Below are 10,620 nucleotides of genomic sequence, written 5' to 3'. Positions count from 1 at the left end.
CCTGTCTGTACTGGGGACATCACTACCTGTGTATACCTGTCTGTACCATGGACATCACTACCTGTGTATACCTGTCTGTACTATGGACATCACTACCTGTGTATACCTGTCTGTACTGGAGACATCACTACCTGTGTATACCTGTCTGTACTATGGACATCACTACCTGTGTATACCTGTCTGTACTGGGGACATCACTACCTGTGTATACCTGTCTGTACTGTGGACATCACTACCTGTGTATACCTGTCTGTACCATGGACATCACTACCTGTGTATACCTGTCTGTACTATGGACATCACCACCTGTGTATACCTGTCTGTACTATGGACATCACTACCTGTGTATACCTGTCTGTACTATGGACATCACTACCTGTGTATACCTGTCTGTACTGGGGACATCACTACCTGTGTATACCTGTATGTACTGGAGACATCACTACCTGTGTATACCTGTCTGTGCTGGGGACATCACTACCTGTGTATACCTGTCTATACTGGGGACATCACTACCTGTGTATACCTGTCTGTACTGGGGACATCACTACCTGTGTATACCTGTCTTTATTGTATATACATATATTTATTTTCATCATTAAACCTTAATTTTTATAATTTCCTAGTTTGACCTTTTGTTACAAATTTATTGCTAAAGTGTCAGAATAGAAAATTTCGTGGTTCCAGAAGTTTCTCACTGACACGGACGATAAATCTTCTCGCTGTTTGTTTGTCTTGGAATTTCTCTGGATTTCAGTGTTGACCAAATTCATCTGCGTCTTCTCTGCAGTTTATGACTTATTTGCACTTTTTTATGGTTATTTAGATTTTTTATTTGACATTTCCAGGAAACAACTTGAAAATACAGGGAGGGTCAACCTCACGTAACCCTGACCCCCTCTACTGAACATGGGCCATGTGTATGCACCTTTAAGAACTATTTATTAATGCTACCATCATGTGATGTGTTACATTGTATCAGAACCTGCGGTGAGAGTGATCGGTGGCCTGGTGCTTGGTATCAATGGGACCTGAAGAACCGAGCGGATCATGAGTGACAGAGAACATGATGGGGTCTTGAACTGCGTTTGCCTAGAAGTGGTCATGGATCGTGTTCTAGCTGAGAATACAAGGCTAGGTGGAGCTTTTGTAGATCAGCCCGGCAGTCATGAGGACCATGCAAGGTGCATTCTGGTGCAGGATGTGCTGTGGTAGGAGGACACCATCCAATAGAGGTTCTGTTGTTTCAGACAAAAAAGTCTGCCATCCTGTCCCTGCAGCTATTCCCAGTGTGTCTCTGTGAGGAGACCAAATACAGGAAGTGAGGGAGGGACAAGCAGGGCTCTGTACACTAAGGACAAGTAGGGCTCTGTGCTCTGAAGACAAGCGGGGCTCTGTACACTAAGGACAAGTAGGGCTCTGTATACTGAGGACAAGCAGGGCTCTGTGCACTGAGGACAAGCAGGGTTCTGTACACTGAGGACAAGCAGGGCTCTGTACACTGAAGACAAGCAGGGCTCTGTGCACTGAGGACAAGCAGGGTTCTGTACACTGAGGACAAGCAGGGCTTTGTACACTGAGGACAAGCGGGGCTCTGTACACTGAGAACAAGCAGGGCTCTGTACACTGAGGACAAGAGGGGCTCTGTACACTGAGGACAAGCAGGGCTCTGTATACTGAGGACAAGCAGGGCTCTGTACACTGAGAACAAGCAGGGCTCTGTACACTGAGGACAAGCGAGGCTCTTTACACTGAGGCCAAGCGGGGCCCTGTACACTGAGGACAAGCGGGGCCCTGTACACTGAGGACAAGCGGGGCCCTGTACACTGAGGACAAGCGGGGCCCTGTACACTGAGGACAAGCGGGGCTCTGTACACTGAGGACAAGCAAGGCTCTGTACACTGAGGACAGGCAGAGCTCTGTACACTGAGGACAAGCAGGACTCTGTACACTGAGGACAAGCGGGCTCTGTGCACTGAGGACAAGCAGGGCTCTGTGCACTGAGGACAAGCTGGACTCTGTACAGTGCTTGTCCTCAGTGTACAGAGCCCCGCTTGTCCTCGGTGTACTGAGCCCCGCTTGTCCTCAGTGTACAGAGCCCCGCTTGTCCTCAGTGTACAGAGCCCCGCTTGTCCTCAGTGTACAAAGCCCCGCTTGTCCTCAGTGTACAGAGCCCCGCTTGTCCTCAGTGTACAGAGCCCCGCTTGTCCTCAGTGTACAGAGCCCCGCTTGTCATCAGTGTACAGAGCCCCGCTTGTCCTCAGTGTACAGAGCCCCGCTTGTCCTCAGTGTACAGAGCCCCACTTTTCCTCAGTGTACAGAGCCCCGCTTGTCCCCAGTGTACAGAGCCCCGCTTGTCCTCAGTGTACAGAGCCCCGCTTGTCCTCAGTGTACAGAACCCAGCTTGTCCTCAGTGTACAGAGCCCTGCTTGTCCTCAGTGTACAGAGCCCCGCTTGTCCTCAGTGTACAGAGCCCCGCTTGTCCTCAGTGTACAGAGCCCCGCTTGTCCTCAGTGTACAGAGCCCCGCTTGTCCTCAGTGTACAGAGCCCCGCTTGTCCTCAGTGTACAGAGCCCTGCTTGTCCTCAGTGTACAGAGCCCCGCTTGTCCTCAGTGTACAGAGCCCCGCTTGTCCTCAGTGTACAGAGCCCCGCTTGTCCTCAGTGTACAGAGCCCCGCTTGTCCTCAGTGTACAGAGTCCTGCTTGTCCTCAGTGTACAGAGCCCCGCTTGTCCTCAGTGTACAGAACCCTGCTTGTTCTCAGTGTACAGAACCCTGCTTGTTCTCAGTGTACAGAGCCATGCTTGTCCTCAGTGTACAGAGCCCTGCCGGTCCTCAGTGTACATAGCCCCGCTTTTCCTCAGTGTACAGAGCCCTGCTTGTCCTCAGTGTACAGAGCCCCGCTTGTCCTCAGTGTACAGAGCCCTGCTTGTCCACCCACACTTCCTGTATTTAGTCTCCTCACAAAGGCAATAGCTGTCGGGACAAAAATATACACCTTTTGAACCAATGTATATTATAAATATACTTTACATATAATGGTATTATCTACATTATATTAAAAGTTTTTGCTAATGACAGGTTCACTTTAAAAATGTAAAGGGCTCTAAAGAAATATATGCTATAAATTAGCCCCCACTGGACCACCAGGGACAAAGACCACAACATTAAGCCATATTGGACAGAGAAGCCTCTAATCGTATACCAGGTATGAGACTTATTCCACTGGATTATGATAGATTGGAAGGTCCACACCGGGCTACTAGGACCCTCCTGGGCCACCATGGATGCGAAAGACCTATAAACCAACAAACTGCTAGAGCCACAGGACCAGCAGGCTGCATGGGCCCTCACATTGGTAGTATGTGAGGACCACCAAGGGTTAAGAGACTATGACTTGGTCATAAGAGGTAAGGACCCCACTGCTCCCCAAACATGTGAAGCTTCCGAGGGTCCACCTGCATGAGAAGGACCTTGGATGGTCAGAGCACAGGAAGTGGGAACCTCCATTAGACCAATGGTCAGAGAAGCAAACCGCATAACCGAGAGTGCGAGTCATCCCGAGTCCCATCGTCCCCGCAAGGAGAAGCAAACCGTGTAAGGCTGGGTTCACACTACGTTTTCTCCCATACGGGAGCGCATACGGCAGGGGGGAGCTAAAACCTCGCGCTCCTGTATACCTTTCTATGCGCTCCCGTATGTCATTCATTTCAATGAGCCGGCCGGAGTGAAACGTTCGGTCCGGTCGGCTCATTTTTGCGCCGTATGCGCTTTTACAACCGGACCTCAAACCGTGGTTGACCACAGTTTTAGGTCCGGTTGTAAAAGCGCATACGGCGCAAAAATGAGCCGACCGCACCGAACGTTTCACTCCGGTCGGCTCTTTGAAATGAATGACATACGGGAGCGCATATGAAGGCATACGGGAGCGCGAGGTTTTAGCTCCCCCCTGCCGTATGCGCTCCCGTATGGGAGAAAATGTAGTGTGAACCCACCCTAACCAGTCATCCCGAGCCCCATCATCTCCTCTCCGCAGTCATCCCGAGCCCCATCATCTCCTCTCCTCAGTCATCCCGAGCCCCATCATCTCCTCTCCTCAGTCATCTCGGGCCCCATCATCTCCTCTCCTCAGTCATTCCGAGCCCCATCATCTCCTCTCCTCAGTCATCCCGAGCCCCATCATCTCCCCTCCTCAGTCATCCCGGGCCCCATCATCTCCTCTCCTCAGTCATCTCGAGCCCCATCATCTCCCCTCCTCAGTCATCCCGAGCCCCATCATCTCCGCTCCTCAGTCATCGAGAGCCCCATCATCTCCGCTCCTCAGTCATCCAGAGCCCCATCATCTCCTCTCCTCAGTCATCCCGAGCCCCATCATCTCCTCTCCTCAGTCATCCCGAGCCCCATCATCTCCTCTCCTCAGTCATCCCGAGCCCCATCATCTCTGCTCCTCAGTCATCCCGAGCCCCATCATCTCCTCTACTCAGTCATCCCGAGCCCCATCATCTCCTCTCCTCAGTCATCCCGAGCAACATCATCTCCCCTCCTCAGTCATCCCGAGCCCCATCATCTCCTCTCCTCAGTCATCCCGAGCCCCATCATCTCCTCTCCTCAGTCATCCCGAGCAACATCATCTCCCCTCCTCAGTCATCCCGAGCCCCATCATCTCCGCTCCTCAGTCATCCCGAGCCCCATCATCGCCGCTCCTCAGTCATCCCGAGACCCATCATCTCTTCTCCTCAGTCATCCCGAGCCCCATCATCTCCTCTCCTCAGTCATCCCGAGCCCCATAATCTCCTCTCCTCAGTCATCCCGAGCCCCATCATCTCCTCTCCGCAGTCATCCCGAGCCCCATCATCTCCTCTCCTCAGTCATCCCGAGCCCCATCATCTCCTCTCCTTAGTCATCTCGGGCCCCATCATCTCCTCTCCTCAGTCATTCCGAGCCCCATCATCTCCTCTCCTCAGTCATCCCGAGCCCCATCATCTCCCCTCCTCAGTCATCCCGGGCCCCATCATCTCCTCTCCTCAGTCATCCCGAGCCCCATCATCTCCCCTCCTCAGTCATCCCGAGCCCCATCATCTCCGCTCCTCAGTCACCGAGAGCCCCATCATCTCCGCTCCTCAGTCATCCAGAGCCCCATCATCTCCTCTCCTCAGTCATCCCGAGCCCCATCATCTCCTCTCCTCAGTCATCCCGAGCCCCATCATCTCCGCTCCTCAGTCATCCCGAGCCCCATCATCTCTGCTCCTCAGTCATCCCGAGCCCCATCATCTCCTCTCCTCAGTCATCCCGAGCCCCATCATCTCCTCTCCTCAGTCATCCCGAGCCCCATCATCTCTTCTCCTCAGTCATCCCGAGCAACATCATCTCCCCTCCTCAGTCATCCCGAGCCCCATCATCTCCTCTCCTCAGTCATCCCGAGCCCCATCATCTCCTCTCCTCAGTCATCCCGAGCCCCATCATCGCCGCTCCTCAGTCATCCCGAGACCCATCATCTCTTCTCCTCAGTCATCCCGAGCCCCATCATCTCCTCTCCTCAGTCATCCCGAGCCCCATAATCTCCTCTCCTCAGTCATCCCGAGCCCCATCATCTCCTCTCCTCAGTCATCCCGAGCCCCATCATCTCCCCTCCTCACTCATCCCGAGCCCCATCATCTCCCCTCCTCAGTCATCCCGAGCCCCATTATCTCCTCTCTTCAGTCATCCCGAGCCCCATCATCTCCTCTCCTCAGTCATCCCGAGCCCCATCATCTCCTCTCCTCAGTCATCCCGAGCCCCATCATCTCCTCTCCTCAGTCATCCCGAGCCCCATCATTTCCACTGCTCAGTCATCCCGAGCCCCATCATCTCCACTCCTCAGTCATCCCGAGCCCCATCATCTCCCCTCCTCAGTCATCCCAAGCCCCATCATCTCCTCTCTTCAGGCATCCCGAGCCCCATCATCTCCTCTCCTCAGTCATCCCGAGCCCCATCATCTCCTCTCCTCAGCCATCCCGAGCCCCATCATCTCCTCTCCTAAGCGATCCCGAGCCCCATCATCTCCTCTCCTCAGTCATCCCGAGCCCCATCATCTCCGCTCCTCAGTCATTCCGAGCCCTATCCTCTCCTCTCCTCAGTCATCCCGAGCCCCATCATCTCCTCTCCTCAGTCATCCCGAGCCCCATCATCTCCTCTCCTCAGTCATCCCGAGCCCCATCATCTCTGCTCCTCAGTCATCCTGAGCCCCATCATCTCTGCTCCTCAGTCATCCCGAGCCCCATCATCTCTGCTCCTCAGTCATCCCGAGCCCCATCATCTCCTCTCCTCAGTCATACCGAGCCCCATCATCTCCTCTCCTCAGTCATCCCGAGCCCCATCATCTCCTCTCCTCAGTCATCCCGAGCCCCATCATCTCCTCTCCTCAGTCATCCCGAGCCCCATCATCTCCTCTCCTCAGTCATCCCGAGCCCCATCATCTCCGCTCCTCAGTCATCCCGAGCCCCATCATCTCTGCTCCTCAGTCATCCCGAGCCCCATCATCTCCTCTACTCAGTCATCCCGAGCCCCATCATCTCCTCTCCTCAGTCATCCCGAGCCCCATCATCTCCTCTCCTCAGTCATCCCGAGCAACATCATCTCCCCTCCTCAGTCATCCCGAGCCCCATCATCTCCGCTCCTCAGTCATCCCGAGCCCCATCATCTCCTCTCCTCAGTCATCCCGAGCCCCATCATCTCCTCTCCTCAGTCATCCCGAGCCCCATCATCTCCTCTCCTCAGTCATCCCGAGCCCCATCATCTCCTTTCCTCAGTCATCCCGAGCCCCATCATCTCCCCTCCTCAGTCATCCCGAGCCCCATCATCTCCTCTCCTCAGTCATCCCGAGCCCCATCATCTCCTCTCCTCAGTCATCCCGAGCCCCATCATCTCCTCTCCTCAGTCATCCCGAGCCCCATCATCTCCTCCCCTCAGTCATCCCGAGCCCCATCATCTCCGCTCCTCAGTCATCAAGAGCCCCATCATCTCCTCTCTTCAGTCATCCCGAGCCCCATCATCTCCCCTCCTCAGTCATCCCGAGCCCCATCATCTCCTCTCCTTAGTCATCCCGAGCCCCATCATCTCCTCTCCACAGTCATCCTGAGCCCCATCATCTCCTCTCCTCATTCATCCCGAGCCCCATCATCTCCGCTCCTCAGTCATCCAGAGCCCCATCATCTCTATTCCTCAGTCATCCCGAGCCCCATCATCTCCGCTCCTCAGTCATCCAGAGCCCCATCATCTCTTCTCCTCAGTCATCCAGAGCCCCATCATCTCCTCTCCTCAGTCATCCCGAGCCCCATCATCTCCTCTCCTCAGTCATCCCGAGATCCATCATCTCTCCTCCTCAGTCATCCCGAGCCCCATCATCTCCTCTCCTCAGTCATCTCGGGCCCAATCATCTCCTCTCCTCAGTCATTCCGAGCCCCATCATCTCCTCTCCTCAGTCATCCCGAGCCCCATCATCTCCCCTCCTCAGTCATCCCGGGCCCCATCATCTCCTCTCCTCAGTCATCCCGAGCCCCATCATCTCCTCCCCTCAGTCATCCCGAGCCCCATCATCTCCGCTCCTCAGTCATCAAGAGCCCCATCATCTCCTCTCTTCAGTCAACCCCAGCCCCATCATCTCCCCTCCTCAGTCATCCCGAGCCCCATCATCTCCTCTCCTTAGTCATCCCGAGCCCCATCATCTCCTCTCCACAGTCATCCTGAGCCCCATCATCTCCTCTCCTCATTCATCCCGAGCCCCATCATCTCCGCTCCTCAGTCATCCAGAGCCCCATCATCTCTATTCCTCAGTCATCCCGAGCCCCATCATCTCCGCTCCTCAGTCATCCAGAGCCCCATCATCTCTTCTCCTCAGTCATCCCGAGCCCCATCATCTCCTCTCCTCAGTCATCCCGAGCCCCATCATCTCCTCTCCTCAGTCATCCCGAGATCCATCATCTCTCCTCCTCAGTCATCCCGAGCCCCATCATCTCCTCTCCTCAGTCATCTCGGGCCCAATCATCTCCTCTCCTCAGTCATTCCGAGCCCCATCATCTCCTCTCCTCAGTCATCCCGAGCCCCATCATCTCCCCTCCTCAGTCATCCCGGGCCCCATCATCTCCTCTCCTCAGTCATCCCGAGCCCCATTATCTCCCCTCCTCAGTCATCCCGAGCCCCATCATCTCCGCTCCTCAGTCATCGAGAGCCCCATCATCTCCGCTCCTCAGTCATCCAGAGCCCCATCATCTCCTCTCCTCAGTCATCCCGAGCCCCATCATCTCCTCTCCTCAGTCATCCCGAGCCCCATCATCTCCTCTCCTCAGTCACTCCGAGCCCCATTATCTCCTCTCTTCAGTCATCCCGAGCCCCATCATCTCCTCTCCTCAGTCATCCCGAGCCCCATCATCTCCTCTCCTCAGTCATCCCGAGCCCCATCCTCTCCCCTCCTCAGTCATCCCGAGCCCCATCATCTCCTCTCCTCAGTCATCCCGAGCCCCATCATCTCCTCTCCTCAGTCATCCCGAGCCCCATCATCTCCTCTCCTCAGTCATCCCGAGCCCCATCATCTCCTTTCCTCAGTCATCCCGAGCCCCATCATCTCCTCTCCTCAGTCATCCCGAGCCCCATCATCTCCTCTCCTCAGTCATCCCGAGCCCCATCATCTCCTTTCCTCAGTCATCCCGAGCCCCATCATCTCCCCTCCTCAGTCATCCCGAGCCCCATCATCTCCTCTCCTCAGTCATCCCGAGCCCCATCATCTCCTCTCCTCAGTCATCCCGAGCCCCATCATCTCCTCTCCTTAGTCATCTCGGGCCCCATCATCTCCTCTCCTCAGTCATTCCGAGCCCCATCATCTCCTCTCCTCAGTCATCCCGAGCCCCATCATCTCCCCTCCTCAGTCATCCCGGGCCCCATCATCTCCTCTCCTCAGTCATCCCGAGCCCCATCATCTCCCCTCCTCAGTCATCCCGAGCCCCATCATCTCCGCTCCTCAGTCATCCAGAGCCCCATCATCTCCGCTCCTCAGTCATCCAGAGCCCCATCATCTCCTCTCCTCAGTCATCCAGAGCCCCATCATCTCCTCTCCTCAGTCATCCCGAGCCCCATCATCTCCTCTCCTCAGTCATCCCGAGCCCAATCATCTCTGCTCCTCAGTCATCCCGAGCCCCATCATCTCCGCTCATCAGTCATCCCGAGCCCCATCATCTCCTCTCCTCAGTCATCCCGAGCCCCATCATCTCCGCTCATCAGTCATCCAGAGCCCCATCATCTATTCTCCTCAGTCATCCAAAGCCCCATCATTTCCTCTCCTCAGTCATCCCGAGTCCCATCATCTCCTCATCACAGTCATCCCGAGCCCCATCATCTCCTCTCCTCAGTCATCCCGAGCCCCATCATCTCCGCTCCTCAGTCATCCAGAGCCCCATCATCTCTTCTCCTCAGTCATCCCGAGCGCCATCATCTCCACTCCTCAGTCATCCAGAGCCCCATCATCTGTTCTCCTCAGTCATCCAGAGCCCCATCATCTCTTCTCCTCAGTCATCCCGAGCCCCATCATCTCCTCTCCTCAGTCATCCCGAGCCCCATCATCTCCCCTCCTCAGTCATCCCGAGCCCCATCATCTCCTCTCCTCAGTCATCCCGAGCCCCATCATCTCCTCTCCTCAGTCATCCCGAGCCCCATCATCTCCTCTCCTCAGTCATCCCGAGCCCCATCATCTCCTCTCCTCAGTCATTCCGAGCCCCATCATCTCCTCTCCTCAGTCATCCCGAGCCCCATCATCTCCCCTCCTCAGTCATCCCGAGTAGTGTTGAGCAGCATAGGCCATATTCGAATTCGCGAATATTCGCGAATATATGGTCAAATATTCGTCATATATTCGCGAATATTCGCATATTCGTTATCTCCTTGTTTCATTTTCGCGTATGCGAAAGTTCGCGTATGCGAAAATTAGCTTATGCGAAAAGTCGCATATGCGAAAATTAGCATATGCTAATTTCCGCATATGCGAATTTTCGCACGCCAGTCTCACACAGTAGTATTACAGCCTTCTTTACACCACACAAGCTGGAAGCAGAGAGGGATGATCACTGTGATGTGTACTGTGAAGAAAAAAAAAAAAAAAAAGAATATTCGTAATTACGAATATATAGTGCTATATTCGCGAAATTCACGAATTCGCGAATATGCGATATTCGCGAATAATATTCGAATTGCGAATATTCGCGAGCAACACTAATCCCGAGCCCCATCATCTCCCCTCCTCAGTCATCCCGAGCCCCATCATCTCCGCTCCTCAGTCATCCAGAGCCCCATCATCTCCTCTCCTCAGTCATCCCGAGCCCCATCATCTCCTCTCCTCAGTCATCCCGAGCCCCATCATCTCCTCTCCTCAGTCATCCCGAGCCCCATCATCTCCTCTCCTCAGTCATCCCGAGCCCCATCATCTCCTCTCCTCAGTCATCCAGAGCCCCATCATCTCCTCTCCTCAGTCATCCCGAGCCCCATCATCTCCTCTCCTCAGTCATCCCGAGCCCCATCATCTCCTCTCCTCAGTCATCCCGAGCCCCATCATCTCCTCTCCTCAGTCATCCCGAGCCCCATCATCTCCTCTCCTCA

This window comes from Hyla sarda, chromosome 3 (assembly GCF_029499605.1).
Source record: "Hyla sarda isolate aHylSar1 chromosome 3, aHylSar1.hap1, whole genome shotgun sequence".
Classification (NCBI taxonomy): domain Eukaryota; kingdom Metazoa; phylum Chordata; class Amphibia; order Anura; family Hylidae; genus Hyla; species Hyla sarda.
The sequence above is the reverse complement of the archived record's forward strand: the minus strand, read 5'-3'. Positions refer to the sequence as shown.